The sequence below is a fragment of the Anas acuta genome, chromosome 9 (genome assembly GCF_963932015.1).
Source record: "Anas acuta chromosome 9, bAnaAcu1.1, whole genome shotgun sequence".
NCBI lineage: Eukaryota > Metazoa > Chordata > Aves > Anseriformes > Anatidae > Anas > Anas acuta.
Window position 1 is genome coordinate 3,025,015 of NC_088987.1, and position 14,053 is coordinate 3,039,067.

Genomic DNA, 14,053 nt, shown 5'->3' on the forward strand with positions numbered 1-14,053 from the left:
CCAAAATATTTAGCAGTAAGGAGAATTTCAGTGCTATGCAAAGAGAAGAAAGAAGAGAGATGGACCGTGGAGTTCAAACCGTGATTATAGAGCCCTAGCAGGCATAAACAGTGGGATGGGAATATGCTGACAACCTTGAAAGAAAAGACTTTTCTTTTATGAGGTCAGATGAAGCCATGCTGCTCTTTATGGGTTTGAACGATCTAAGGGAGGTTTTTGGAAGAGCAAAGATTGCCTTGTGGTGTTCATTATCCCTTGATCTGCACAAAATGTTCCTGCTCGTATCAGGGACAATTTCCTTGGCAGGTTCCTCACCTGTGCTATTTGTCGGGTGCCCTAAGGGGGCTCTTGGGTGGCTGAGCCCCTCAGCTGGCTGCTTTAACTTCTGAGACCTGGGAGCTGCCGAGGGTGCAAGAACCTCATTTGGTACTGATACTGCTGTTACGGGTGTTGTTTGAGACCTGGGAGGTCCTTGCAAGTCTCTTGATTTGATTTTTATGGCAATCTTTTCTAAATGATAATTTATGTGAGAAGTTCTTTATCCGTGCCAGAAACAAAGCGTTGGCACCACACACTCCTCTACTAAACTTGCCCAGAGAGATCAGACTCAGAGTGGTTTCCTGGGGAAACCATGGAGACAATTTATAGTTTCCAAATTTGTGTGAGAAGTGTTTTGCCCTCAAGTGCAATGCATTCATTATTAAAAATGAACTGCGAAGGTTCTGCTTACATGGAAACATTCGTTTTTGTGTCACAAATAAAATGTAATTCCCAGGCTTATTTTTGTACTTTAGAATAATCTGGGAGACAAATTGGTGTCCTATATAGTCCAAACTACAAACTTGCTGTCTTTTCTGTCAGAGGAAATATCATCATGGCTTTTTAAAAGTCAGCAGAAGTTCTGATATTTTATATCTCCTTCTGTACTTTCAGGTAACTTTAAAAATGATCCTTGTATTATGTAGCATCTCATTCTTTAGTTCATAAATGAACTTTTGGGAAAGGTCTACAAATTTGGTTCAGCTGGTTTCTTACTATCTTCAGAATATGGAAAATACGTTCCATTTTATATTTGAAAGAGGTTATTTTAGGGACTCAAATAAGTCAAAAACGGGCAGTTTTTAAACTATCTAGGTTGTACTATGTTTAGACCATTTTCTTCTTGCAGGTGAATGACTGTGACAGATTTGAAACTAAAAATAGTTGCACAATAACTATCATAATACAAAAATTATAACAGGACCCTGACACAGATCTTTCTGGCCACTGATAGTGCCTTATGTCTGTAAATGCAGAGGGAGAAATTTCAAAGAAATAATGCCAAGTCCCACTGGGTTTAAGCTCCTTGGGCATAGAAAGTGCTCACAGCAGTAAAAGGGCAGTAAACTCTGTGGAAGGGAACCCTGCTGTTATGTGTGCCTTGACCCTACCCAACAGCAGCTTTTATGCAGAATCAGGGAGGTTGTAGTTGCCTTCGAATATCTCAGGTTGTTTCAGTCTGCCCAGGTGTGAAAACTTTTCTGCTTCACCTGAGCTATTGCTTCATACTTTGAGATGGCGTTTAGCCTAAATTCTACCCTGATATTTTTTTCAAATATTTTTTGCAAATATATACATGTATATGAAATTTTACTATAAGAAATGAAATGTGAAATTGTATTGTACAGACACACATGGCCCATTTTTGTAAGGAAAGTATTGCTTTACACAATGAAGAGCATTTATTTGTCAAAATGTAGCAAATTCTCGTCTCATTTCCAAGAGAGGAATAAGGTAAGTGGGCAAAATATGATGGGACCTTCCAGTAATAAGATTGTTTTCCTCTTCCACTCAGGCCTATTAGCTTTAAACCCTACAGTGCACCTCTCCAATTGCCAGTTTGATTGAATAATGCAAAATTTGATACAAGCACTCTACATTGCTTAATGTCCTTCTTTCATTTCTAATTCCTGAAGATGAGAGGTGCCGTGTTTATCACCAAGTTTATTGCTGATTTAACCCTGTAAGGAACAACTGGATGAAATATCTGCAGCGGGTGCACACAGGAAAAAAAAAATCCTCCATATGCTAGGCTTTCTATAAAAACTACTGGCATACCTTGCAATATATCTCCTGCACCCAGATGGCAGTAACATGCTCTTTATAACTGAGGACAGTACTTTGGCTCAAACAATTCCACATATATTTATTATGATTATGCAAATTACTGGGGGGGAAAAAAAAAAGCATGCAACCAAAGCAACATCCACAAACTGATAATTGTAAGACAGTTTAATGATCTTGTAAAGGCTCAATTAAATACATTTGTATATTCCACTACTTCAAGAAGTCTGTACAGAAGTAGAGTACTTCTGAGTATCTGAATATCATTTGTGTAAGCAATACTGGCATACGGGAGGTGTTTAAATAGTTTCCAATGGAAATCTGAAGTTCTGTATTAACTATGTTATTTAATACCTAGAAGAAGGAAACTTGTAAGCATAAGAAAAAAAGAGAGTTGTCTACTAATGACAAAAATAAAGAAGAGGTTGTATTTAATCTCTTGCCCATATTTTTCTAGTGAGCAGTAGCAGTGAGATGGCTATAGCCTTGCCTTAAGCATAGGCAATGATTTAGCCCTTGGCTGTGCTGAGGTCTTGTGCCCGGACACTGCAAGAAAGCCTGGGACCCAGCAGAGGAGTGCCAGGAGTTTCACTGATACACAGCTGCCTGGATTTGCCTTGGGCAAATGTACGACTCCTGCTTAAACTGCAGGAAAACTCCTTGCTGTTGGGCCCTTGTAATGGGAAACGAGGCAATGCATTCTTTGGTTTACAAAACAATCTCCACTTTCCCTGGTGAAATTCTGAAATAATCAAGTGTGTTGGATTGAAACAAGAGAATTCTGCATTTCCATGGGGCTGGGTGTTGGATATAGGATCCTCTAATGGTATTATGTGCACGTAAATTCTCTGAAGATAAAAAGAACCTGAGTTGTCTGCTTTAGGAGCCAATTTGACTCTGAGCCCAATATCATGTTGACCAACCCTTTAAAATTCAGCTGTGTTTGTGTATTTTAATCCATTTTCAGAGCATAAAGTAACGATTGTGTTCCCTGCTGGGGACTGTGATTTACAATGGTTGTTTTAGGTAACCGTATGCTATAGCTGCTTAAAGAAAAACATACATTGTGCCAGTTCAGCGAGATACTTCTCAGATTTAAATGTAGGATCTTCTTTTTCATAGATTCAGCACTAAACCCACAGACATTACTTAAAAAAAAAAAAAAACAAATCCAAATATTACTACTTGAATATGCACTTTCCCAACAGGAGCATAATGGAGATTCAGGAAGAATTTAGACAAGGTAGTAAGAAGCTTTAAAAGGATGTGTAAGATGGGTAAAAAGATCAAAAAAGACTTTTTTTTTTTTCTCTTGACTATTATAGACAATTTGTAAGAAAAACACAGCACAATATTTCTAGAAAAAAATAACATAATATGGGTGTTAGGCACATGGGCTTAGAAACCCATATCAGAAATCTACCTCCTGCTACCATACTGTGATTCATGGCTCAGCTAGCCAGTCCCAGGTGTTAATAGGGAAGGGGTGAAATGACTTTTTTCCTCTGACAGTGGCTTTAAGGCACGAAGAGACCCTCTGAGGCAGGGCAGCAGGATGTGTTCCTCCCCCTCAGCACTGAAGTGGATGTGGAAATGCAGCTTTCTCCTTGCCTGAGCACTTTCTTATATACTATTATTCTCTCATGGTATAATAACTGTGTCTGTTTAGCATTCATATTTTATTTATGCTTCTACCTTTATCTACTACATTTCTCATCCCACTGTATAATTTTTTAGGGTTTATATTAGTGTCAAGCAGACAGGCAAGGGGCCTATGATCCTATGATGTCTGAGGCTGAGTTTTCATTTTTTCATCTGAACTCCTGCAAGAACTTTTTTTTTTTTTTTTTTTTTCTTCTGGCATGCACCATTACACTAATTAGTTCACCTGATAAAGGTTTAAAAGTTTCAAGGCCACTATTTAAAAAAAAAAGGCAACAAGCAGAAGTAACAAAGGCATATTTGGAGAGCAGCACTGAGATGATCAATCATTGATGACAAATCCAAATTTTCATGTTAGGATGTGCAAAAGCACATTGTAGACATCTGTTCTGTGTGCAAAACGAATAGCAAACACTTATTTTCTCAGCTCTTTTCAAATGAGTAATCTGCTAGAAATTGAGCAGAATTACATGGAATATAGTCATTTTAGTATACATAATCTGGAAAAGAATAGATCTCTAAACAGATGAATTCATAAATTATGTATTTTTGACATTCAGATACATCACAGAGACCCTATAAATCAGCCTCTTTCTGAAGTTATAGTGCATGCAAAATGCTTTCAGACCTTGATGATATTATGAGACCAACATCTCTTGCATTATGCCACTGAAAATTGCACTGCAAAACTTCCACGTGCCACACTGCCCTTAACATCATTTAACTTTCAACAGTGTTTCAGGCTTGCGCTTATCTACCCAACATGCTGCTACCTCATCAAAGCATTTTACTGTTCTTTTTTTAAACCAGTGTTCCTTGTTAGGTCTCCTATTTTTAGTCATTTAAGCTCCGTGTGTATGCTCAGAGTAGTGGGAATAGCTCTTTCTATATAACTCGTAGAATAGTTTTTATATAAACATATAGGTAGTGTTTTATCTATATATTTTCATGCCGATATAGAGATATAAAACAATTATATAGCTGTTGCTGTTATACACAGGTGTGGTGGTGAGATGAGTGCTATGGCTCCCAGGAGGGTCGGTCTCGGCAGTGCTCCCGCAGTCAGGGTGCACCTGGTGAGGCGCTCAGCTGGCACGTGCAGGATCCGGCCCCTCTTTGAGGCTTCGTGTCTGTACAAAAGGCAAGTCTGGTCCTGGAGATGATTTCAACTGGTTCAGGATTTTCTACAGTTTTCATTAAAGGTCTGAGTGCAGCGGGGATTTGATTTCCTTTTCTGCAGCCATCTGTAAGACTTGTGAGAACAGCTGCTCCTAGAGCGGGTGCCAACTCCTAGATTTCCTAGGAGAGAAGCTAACAAGGTTTACGGAGGTCTGTCTTTTAGATCAACCAAGGCTGTCATTGGATATTGCTGGTTTTGCTTTATTAAACAGATACTAAATTTATTTAAAATTAGTAAACACCTGGAACAGAGTAACATTCTCAAAAAATTTCTGTGTAGAGACTGGAAATTGCCACAGTGAGGAACCTTTATTGGATGAATGTGTGATAAAGACAGTTTCTGATCATATTTTTAATAGCTTATTCATAATTTCATCCATGGAAGCAAGAGCCGAAGCAAACTGAATACACCAAAATAGGTAAATATAAACAATATTCAAAACTGGTCTAAAATGAATAGAAAGCATGAGTATATCATGTTACATGATAAAATCTAATACAGACATTCAGATAATGAAATTACCTGTTGAGAAGTTATTTAGGCAAATTCCAATGGGCCTGTGTATTTGAACAATTTAACAAATCCTAGAGTTTAATTTCCAGTGTTGACTCTCTGCTTAAGAACAGAGAAGTCACATGTGAATGTGGCTTGGCTCATCATCTGATGTTCCTCACAGACATTTAAGGTCTCTGTCCATTAAATGGTGCTGGCTCTTTTGTTTTCTTTAAAAATATATATATATACTTTTTCTGTCAGTGTGCTTTGCTTCGTAATGCTATTTATTCACTTGTTTATTCATTTATTTATTATTTTATTTGTCCACTTTTGTTGAGGCAAACTTTTTTGATGGTTCTCTCCAATTTAGATATTCCAGTCTACCAGGTTCGAGTTGGCATTGTTATTAGTGTTTCAGATCACAACCAGGTAATTGAGGGTATCCATTACCCATATGTACAGCGCTCCAAACTGTAGAGTTCAAACATGAAACTGCAAAAATGTATTCTTTATCTTCAAAGTACATGTATGTCGATTCAAGTGACATAAGATGGCATTTTGCATAGCAAGCTTCTAGACTGTTTGTTATTCATTTAATAGAGTCCACTTTCACCATAGCCAGACCTAGTTATAGAAATCTCATTAACTCTGACGGCAGCTCAAATTTTCATTGTTACCTGTTTAAGAATAGCAAATAATAAATTTATCAATTTGCTATCATAGTAATTCACTGAATTGTCATATAATTTTATTTGTTTGTATCAAAGGTACTGTACTGCAAAGAAAATACATATTAAAATTCGACATTTAATCTCTGTTTGTCTTATGAGACATATATAGATGATGAACATTCATGAACATTCTGTCTGTTTTAATCATTATTCTCAGCTAGCTTAGACAAATATTTCCATGAGTACCGTAGCTGAAATGCAAATACCAGAAAAAATAAAATAAAATAAAATTAATAATCTCTCTGGGGGTTCATAACCCAATTAGTTAGGGCTCGGAACGCAAAAGACCTTACTATTGAAATATGTTAGTTTCCATAACAGAAATCATACAAAGCTGGAGGTCTGTATCAAATTACTTATATTTGGATTATGAAATAGACATTAAAAAGACAGTTTCTGTATATTTTTTACTATTCTTTTTGGACATTAAGACTAATTTTCTCTCATTGTTCACTTCTGAAATTATCTTAGAAATAGTTGTAACAACTCTCTATTTGATACTGAAAGTTGCCTAGAGGCTTGGAAATGATTCAGTGGAGGCAGTTTCCCAACAGAAAAGAAGCATTTTTCAAATAGAATTTAAAGGTCAAACTGTTTCAGAAATGTTTTAGCTATTAGTAGGGATGCTTAAAAGCTTGAAGGAAAAATCTGAACTAGTCATTCCCAGTTTACAGTTGCATGAAAGTTCATTTAATTTTAAGATGATGTCCCTTTCATTAATGTTATATTCTATAGAAGGCTTGAAGAAATACTGCAACCAAGTAAGTTAATCTGCCTATAGTCTTGAATTTGAGAGGTGTTCCATGTGTTTTTGTATTCCAAACAGGGACTGTTTGAACACTGGTTTATCTGGTGAGAACATTTAAACAAATAAATATAAGATCAAAATAAAGTTTTGGTGAAAAATACGTTCTATGCTAATGTAAGAAACTGCTATTGCCACATCCTGTGATATATAAGATCATTGTTTTTCATAATTTGTAACGAATTCAGCAGAGCACTAATTACACAGGTGTGAAGAGCCTGAACATATACTTTTCTGCAGCTGGTGTTCTGTAACTCCATTTTCTCTAGAGACATTTGAAATTATGCTGTTCTTGAGGTTGAATTAGAAACCCTCTGGGGATTACAGACACATTGTCTGAGAGTAAATGAGAAGATAGCAAGGGTTTCTTCTCCACGAGCAATAGTCTAAGGCAGTGGCAAATAGACTGTCAAAGTTCGCTGGGCTGTGGTTAAGAGGAATTAATTTCTTAAGAGATAATACATAAAAAGTAATGCAAATAAACAATGTATTGAAGAAAAAATCTTTTACCTGTAACTAGAATTATGTCTGCTTCAGTGAGCCTGAACAACTCCTTTTGTTGTTAATGCCTACTAACTAATTTAGTTGCTAATACCTGCTAATTCCATTTTTATCAGCACAGAAGAAAACCCAAAACCCAACACAAAAATGCTGCCGATAGCCAAATAAACTCCCTTATTACACAATATCACTGTGAACCAAGAAGTACCTTCCTAGCAGAGGGGCTCAGCAGCAGTTGCAGCTGGGAAGCTGGTAAGTACGTCTTGGCACCGGGGAGCCTGTGTGCAAGTGGTGAGTGTGCAACCCCGTGATGTCTCTAAACCACCGCACTGGACTGGACTGTGACTGCACAAATGGAGGACTTTTGTTCCAGTGGCCCTGCTGATGTGGAGTCAGGTGATGGATGCTTGGATTAGGATAAGTGTTTGAAAAAATCTGAAGTTCATGAAGTCAAGACTCTCTATCCATAACAACCTCATCTTTTGCAATTGTAGAACTCGTTTCTCTGCCTTTTCAAATCAGCAACTTATTCTTCTGCTCTCTTCTGTTTTTCAAAGTATAGTATGTGTGTAAACTGAATTTCGGAAAGGGATGAACAGATTATGGGACTCTCATAATTTTATTGCATATTTCAATTTTGGATGGCATTTTTCCCCTCCCCAGAGAGGCACGCAGCCTGTACGTTGACAAGACATGAATAGGTTCTGCTGACCAAGATTCTGCTGACTTTCTTGTGAATACTAAGACACAGATATTCATTTCACACTTTCTGTATTCAATTCATTGATTTTCTTTATCATGTTGCAAGAAAATGCAATTACCTGCCAAAAGCATGCATCTGGGAGTGTTTTCAGATGATCCAACGTTATCTACCTTCTATTTTTGTCTGCTAATGCTGGGCATTAAAAACAAAACTGACTCTCTTCAGGGGCAGTGCCTATATTCCCTATCTACATGCACACAGCCACAGTTTTAAGATCACAAAGGTATGGTATTATCATGTCCCAGTTTTGCTTGCATTTTACAGTCTTTATACAAATTCCTTTGGCATTTCCAGAGCTGGGCAAGCTCCACTCTCCTCAAACTGAGGCAAAACACAACCTTGGCTAGGCCTGAGCTTCTTCAGTTGCTTCTTGCAGCAAAAAATGAAATGTGTGCTTGCAAAGGTGGCTTGGCAGAAAGAATAATTTCCAAAATATACTGTGACTTTTGTACAGGAAGGCTTGAGACCAGTGTGGCCATTGAGATACTGAGATTAACAGGGTTGTGGATATAAACCTCCAAATTATTCTCATGAAAGGGATAGAGTGTTTTGGCTGAAATGACTTTTCAGATTATTTTTTTTTCCTTCTGTAGATGATTCCTCTGTAAGATATTCGGTGCTAGTTATTGGCAAGAATCAAAAGATGTGAAGTGGGAGTTTAAAGAAGAAAAACATCATGAAGATATCAGGTCTTTCCCGACTTTTCCACATTATGCCATTTTATTCAAACGGACCACGGTCAGACTTCTAAAAAGTAAGTTTCTCTCGAGTCAGATGAAGCAGCTCTGTTTATAGTCTGGATCCATAAATCTGAAAGGAATTGTGTGTTAATATCTGTCTATATGAGTAATACAACAGGGTATTAACACTGAACAATATTAAGCAAAGATAATTACTGACCCAAGCCTTTAGCTCGATCTTAACACATTTATGAATATTTGTCTTTGCAATTACTGTTTGTCTCCAATCATTATAATTTTATTTCTTGTTCAGCTGCCAGACTATGACCTTAGAAAATATACTTGCCATAAGGTACTCATCATTTTCTGTTTTAAATATGTAATACAAGTATAAAATATATCTTGTTAATCCTCACACTCATGAGTATAGATTTTTTTTCTATGAACGATATGTAATTTCCCTCGTCTGAGAGTACAGGAATAAGAAATAAGAAGGCTACAACATTATTTAGACAGTTCTTTGGCACTCAGCAAATTATCACATTTTCTTCTTTCCATATAATCAGAAATGAAAGTGTACACAGGTTGCTAATAGTTAAGTAGTGGAGGTTATAATAATTTATTTGAAAGTTTTACTTGTAACAAAAGGACTTAGTGTCAGATAAATATCCTGTCATGAGACAAATAAAGTCTTTTTTTCTGGAATACTAAGGCTGAGGAAGCAAAATTGCACAATAAACCTCCTACAGTCAATAAGCAATAAGTAACCTGTCAAACATAAGTAAAAGTGGAAAAAATTAGGCAATGTTGGCATCTACAAACATCTTCTGGAGCAACAAGGCATAACAGCAAGAAAATTAATGCCAACACCTCTTATAGAAATTACCAGCCACTTTAGTTCAGTTTCTCGGAAGTAAATGTCAACTGAGTCAAAGACAGCAAACACCTTTGTAGCTTGAATATTAAAATGACTTTGTAGGCAAATGCCTCAAGCATAAAAAGTAAGGTGCTAGACTTATAAATGAATATCATTGAGGAAAGCATTAATGAATAATAGCTGAGTGGCAATATGTAAGTTTAGGACATCTTTATGCTTATGTGAACATATTGTTCTCGTTCTAGGCAAATTGCTAACTGACAGCTGGATCCACCTCTACTATAAATTATTGGACTCAGGAGCAAACTGGAAATCCACCACAGGATCATCAAGCACAGTGGAGTTAGTTTGTATTTACACTCTTGTAACCAAGCCGGGGATTTGGTTTCCAGCATTAAGAAGTCTTACATAAAGCAAGATTTGCTTTTCATTAAGTTCCATGTTGACAGACATAAATCCTCACTATGAGTCCTTTCTAATTTATATTTTGTTAGGATAGGCTAGTACGCACAAAATTTTTCCTAATTCATCTGCTGCATTGTAAGGCTTTTATTGTGCTTTAAAGTTGTTCCAGTATTTTCATCTGTGTTGTCAGCCTTCACCCCCCACTGGTCTTTTTCCCTAGAAAATGTAGGTGACAAATATTCATAAACTCTGGTAAGATCTGTGCCAAAGGGAAAGTTCAAACCAATAAAGCTCTAGCCAGAAAGCTATATAGTGGGTGAACTGTTTGTTCACAATTCCTATGCCTCTTTTCCATCTCAGACCTACTCAAACCTTCCTTTTTTTTTTTTTTTTTTTTTCCCTCCCCATATTCTGTTCATATTGCTGGATGAAACCAAAAGGGAAAAGGATATAGCAGCACCCTCTTTATTCACTGTCATCAAGAGAAACAATCTGTCTTTTTTTTCTCCTTTTTTTTTTTTTTCTTTTTCTAGAAATCAAAGGCAGAGGAGTTAAGAGGAAAAGCTCAGTATTTTAAAACTTCCAGAAGGCGCAAAAATGGGACCTCTTCTTTTCTCATGGAAAAATTCTAGATGCCTTAAAGTCTACTAACATGATAAATTTCATGGCTAGTTTAGGTGCTTTCTTAAAGGGTTGGTTGTGTGTGAATATAGTGAGCAATTTTCCACTGCCAGAAAAGGCTGGAGTTGAGCTTTCTCCACGTGAAGACTGATATTTGTAGGATCTGAATGTTCAAAACATTATTAAAATCACAGTAAACAAATAATATGTTTTGGATCCATATCTGCAACAAGGTGAGTTTGAGGACCAAGCTTAAGTTACAGTACTGGTACCTTAATTATTGTGGGCCAGTATCATCCATAGGATAATCAAATTCACTGGAAATATGGTGGAAATTAATACGGTGCTGTGGTTGCCACTTGTAACTTCTCTGCATGTATGAGTTTATACAACAGAATTCTCAATACCTTGTGGAGGAGAGGGAAGCAACAAGCAGGCAGGAAATAAACGTCTTCCTCTTTCATCTAAATTTAACTAGAAAAATAGTCGCAATAAAATTAGAGATGTGCTGAATTATCCATAGGAGATTCCGATCCAATATTAGCCTACTTACCCTGTTACTTATCTTCAAATGAACACACCACCAGCAGAAAGGATTTAGGTTACATCTGAGTAATCCAAATCTTGTAGGTAGTGGGGTTTAGTGAAACTGGAGCACTTGTTACTATAATTTAACTACAAAAAACAACATTTACTAAAGTAAGAGGTCTGTCTTTCAAGCACAAAAGCAAGGAGGTTTGTAGCAGTTTTGGTAAGGCTGGAGTGTCAGTCTGGATTTTCAGCCTTAAGTCTGAATTTCCTTCGTTTTGTGGATTTGTCAAACATTTAACAGTGTTTAAAAAAATTTTTATCGTGATGACATTCAAACCTCTGTAATACAGCCTTTTTAAGGAAAGAAAAAAAAAATAGTAGTAGTAAAATGATGCTGATGATGTGTTGCTGTGGTAAGGAATAGGTTGCTGTTTTGTATGCACACAGCTGTGGTGGGAGCTGAACACCTGAGCTCCTTCCTCATCATCGTGTGATGGCAAGCTGGGTCCTCTCTGCAGGGGTTTCACTTCTCTGTGCCTCAGTTTCCTGAACGATAACCTGAAGATCATATTTACAAATCTCTGAAGATGCCCTCATTAGTTAGTCAGTATATGATATGTGCAAAGTGGTTTAACATGCTTGGATGGAGAGTGTTACAGAACATTTCAGAGGGAATTGTAATTGCCAGTGACCGGAGAGGACCCCGATGCAGAGTATGTGTCAGCACAGTTCACCCCTTCAGAGCATCTTCAATTAAAATTGCTCAAGGACAGGAGCACTCAGATTCCCATTCCTGGCAGCCTGTTAAAGAGTGATAAAGGAAATGGGGGACTGCAATTCTACAAAATGACTATTAGATTGGATGGAACACATCTTTTTTACATGTATTTCATAAAATGAGATTTTCCAAATACCCCAAATTGTTCTTGGTACAATTGCCTTTATAAAATTTACTAAGAGAAAGGAGGAAACATTGCTATGTGGAACAGAAACTTGTTATGAAATTCTATAAATTCACATTGTGCACTGAAAATGTTGTGGCCTGGTTTTAATTCTGCAAAATTCAACCAATACTGGACTACAGCACACTTTTACATTGATATCTTTAAAGGGGAGTGCAGCATTCTCATTTGTAAGGGTTCTCTTGACAGTGTGCTGTGAGCTGCTTAGGCGCTGATTAACAGAGGTTATTGTAAGGGTCTCCCAATTAATAAAAATAAAAATTCAGTGGTCTAGCTGTCAAACATGGAGCTGCATTTCTTATGGTGTATTCATTAGTTAAAACACTCTCAGTTACTACTTTCTATGTTACATCATGCTTACTTGCTGAGCTAGATTATGAAGACAAAGTTCACTTGTTGGTGGAATAAGTTACCCTAATTTGAATTTGAAATGGATGACATCCCATTATTTAGCTTAATCTAAATTCAGAAAAATATGCAATTAAAAGAGCTACATTACCTATACAATTTATATCCTGAACTGCCTCTAAATATCCAGCTCTGAAAGGTAATATTTGGATCATGTATGAGAATATGCGAAATAATCACCAAGGGCGGATAGACAGTAATTGTTACAGAAGATATTAAAAAGAATGAGAAAGTCTTTTATTAGATTTCCACCAGGATAAACAAGCACTGAGAATGAGTAGGTCTAATAAGAAGTGATGTAGGTGTTGAAATACATCACCAATTCACTGACATGCAAAACTATATTTATTTATCGCTGTTTATCAAAAAAAAGCTCTAGAGAGAAAGTCCCGAGACATTGCCAAGGAAACGCTGTGCTGTGAGATGCAGAAGCCCTGCATGTCCTCAGAAGCCACTATTGCTCGCACCCAGGTGTGCTGGTGTTGGCAGCAAAGGGAGCAACTGCAGCAGTGCCTGACCACTGGGGAGCAAGACAACAGGCTGTACTTCTTTGGGAAGTTCTTTGCAGGGTTGTATCCTCCATGCAGACCTAGTCTTTCAGTTCAGGGTCTTATTCCTTTAATTCTCCAAAGTTAACCATTTGTGGCTGAATTAAATCTGTTTTTTTTTTTTTTTTTTTTTTTTTCAAGTTCCAATTTGTGTACCTAATAACATAATAAAGCTTTTTGTTATCAATAAATGCATGCTTTTTTTTTTTTTTTTTTTCTCTTGCTTCATGCACAGTGACAAATGACAGACACTGTTTATACTCCTTTCAGAGAAAGTATATTTCTGAGTATCTTTGAACAGGTAGAAACTTGTGTGCATTCTATGTACTGGCACGACAACATGGTGATGGTTAAATGCACTTTGTGGACCTTTAAGAGCTGTTACTTGGCGTGTATCTGGGCATGCAAGAGTTGGCTCAGTGGATTCTAATTTGAAATAATTGCTCTCAATTCTCTAACAGTAAGCAGTCAGCTAATATCACAAACATCAGCCTTTGCAGAAATCTTCCATACATTTCCACCCCAAACCAAGAGTTTAATAAGCAATTAATTCCTGAAACGATGCATAGCTATCTGCAATAGCCATTTATAGGCATTGCAACAAAGTCATTTCAGAAGACTAAAATTGAGCTGATGAACATTTCCAAATGTACCCGTGTAAATAACAATAATAATAATAATAAAAAGCTGGTGAGAGATATTTGTATGAGGTCTAGAGTGATAACGAAAAGGGCAAGCTGTCACTTTCTAAAGTTAACTTTTCTAACTCACACATGAAATC

At 36.9% G+C, this 14,053-nt stretch overlaps 1 long non-coding RNA gene across 4 annotated transcripts in view; it reads left to right on the forward strand.

Annotated features, from left to right (window-relative positions):
* The window catches only part of LOC137861204 (uncharacterized), a 185,047-nt gene extending 174,318 nt beyond the window's left edge, over positions 1-10,729 (forward strand). For 3 of the 4 annotated variants that reach the window (XR_011099466.1, XR_011099465.1, XR_011099463.1), the window contains exons 3-6: positions 4,766-5,869; positions 7,594-7,729; positions 8,834-8,994; positions 10,043-10,729. This is a non-coding gene — a long non-coding RNA (uncharacterized lncRNA). The remainder of the gene's footprint in view (positions 1-4,765; positions 5,870-7,593; positions 7,730-8,833; positions 8,995-10,042) is intronic. The other variant, XR_011099464.1, reaches the window with a different exon arrangement.
* The last annotated feature ends 3,324 nt before the right edge of the window (positions 10,730-14,053 follow it).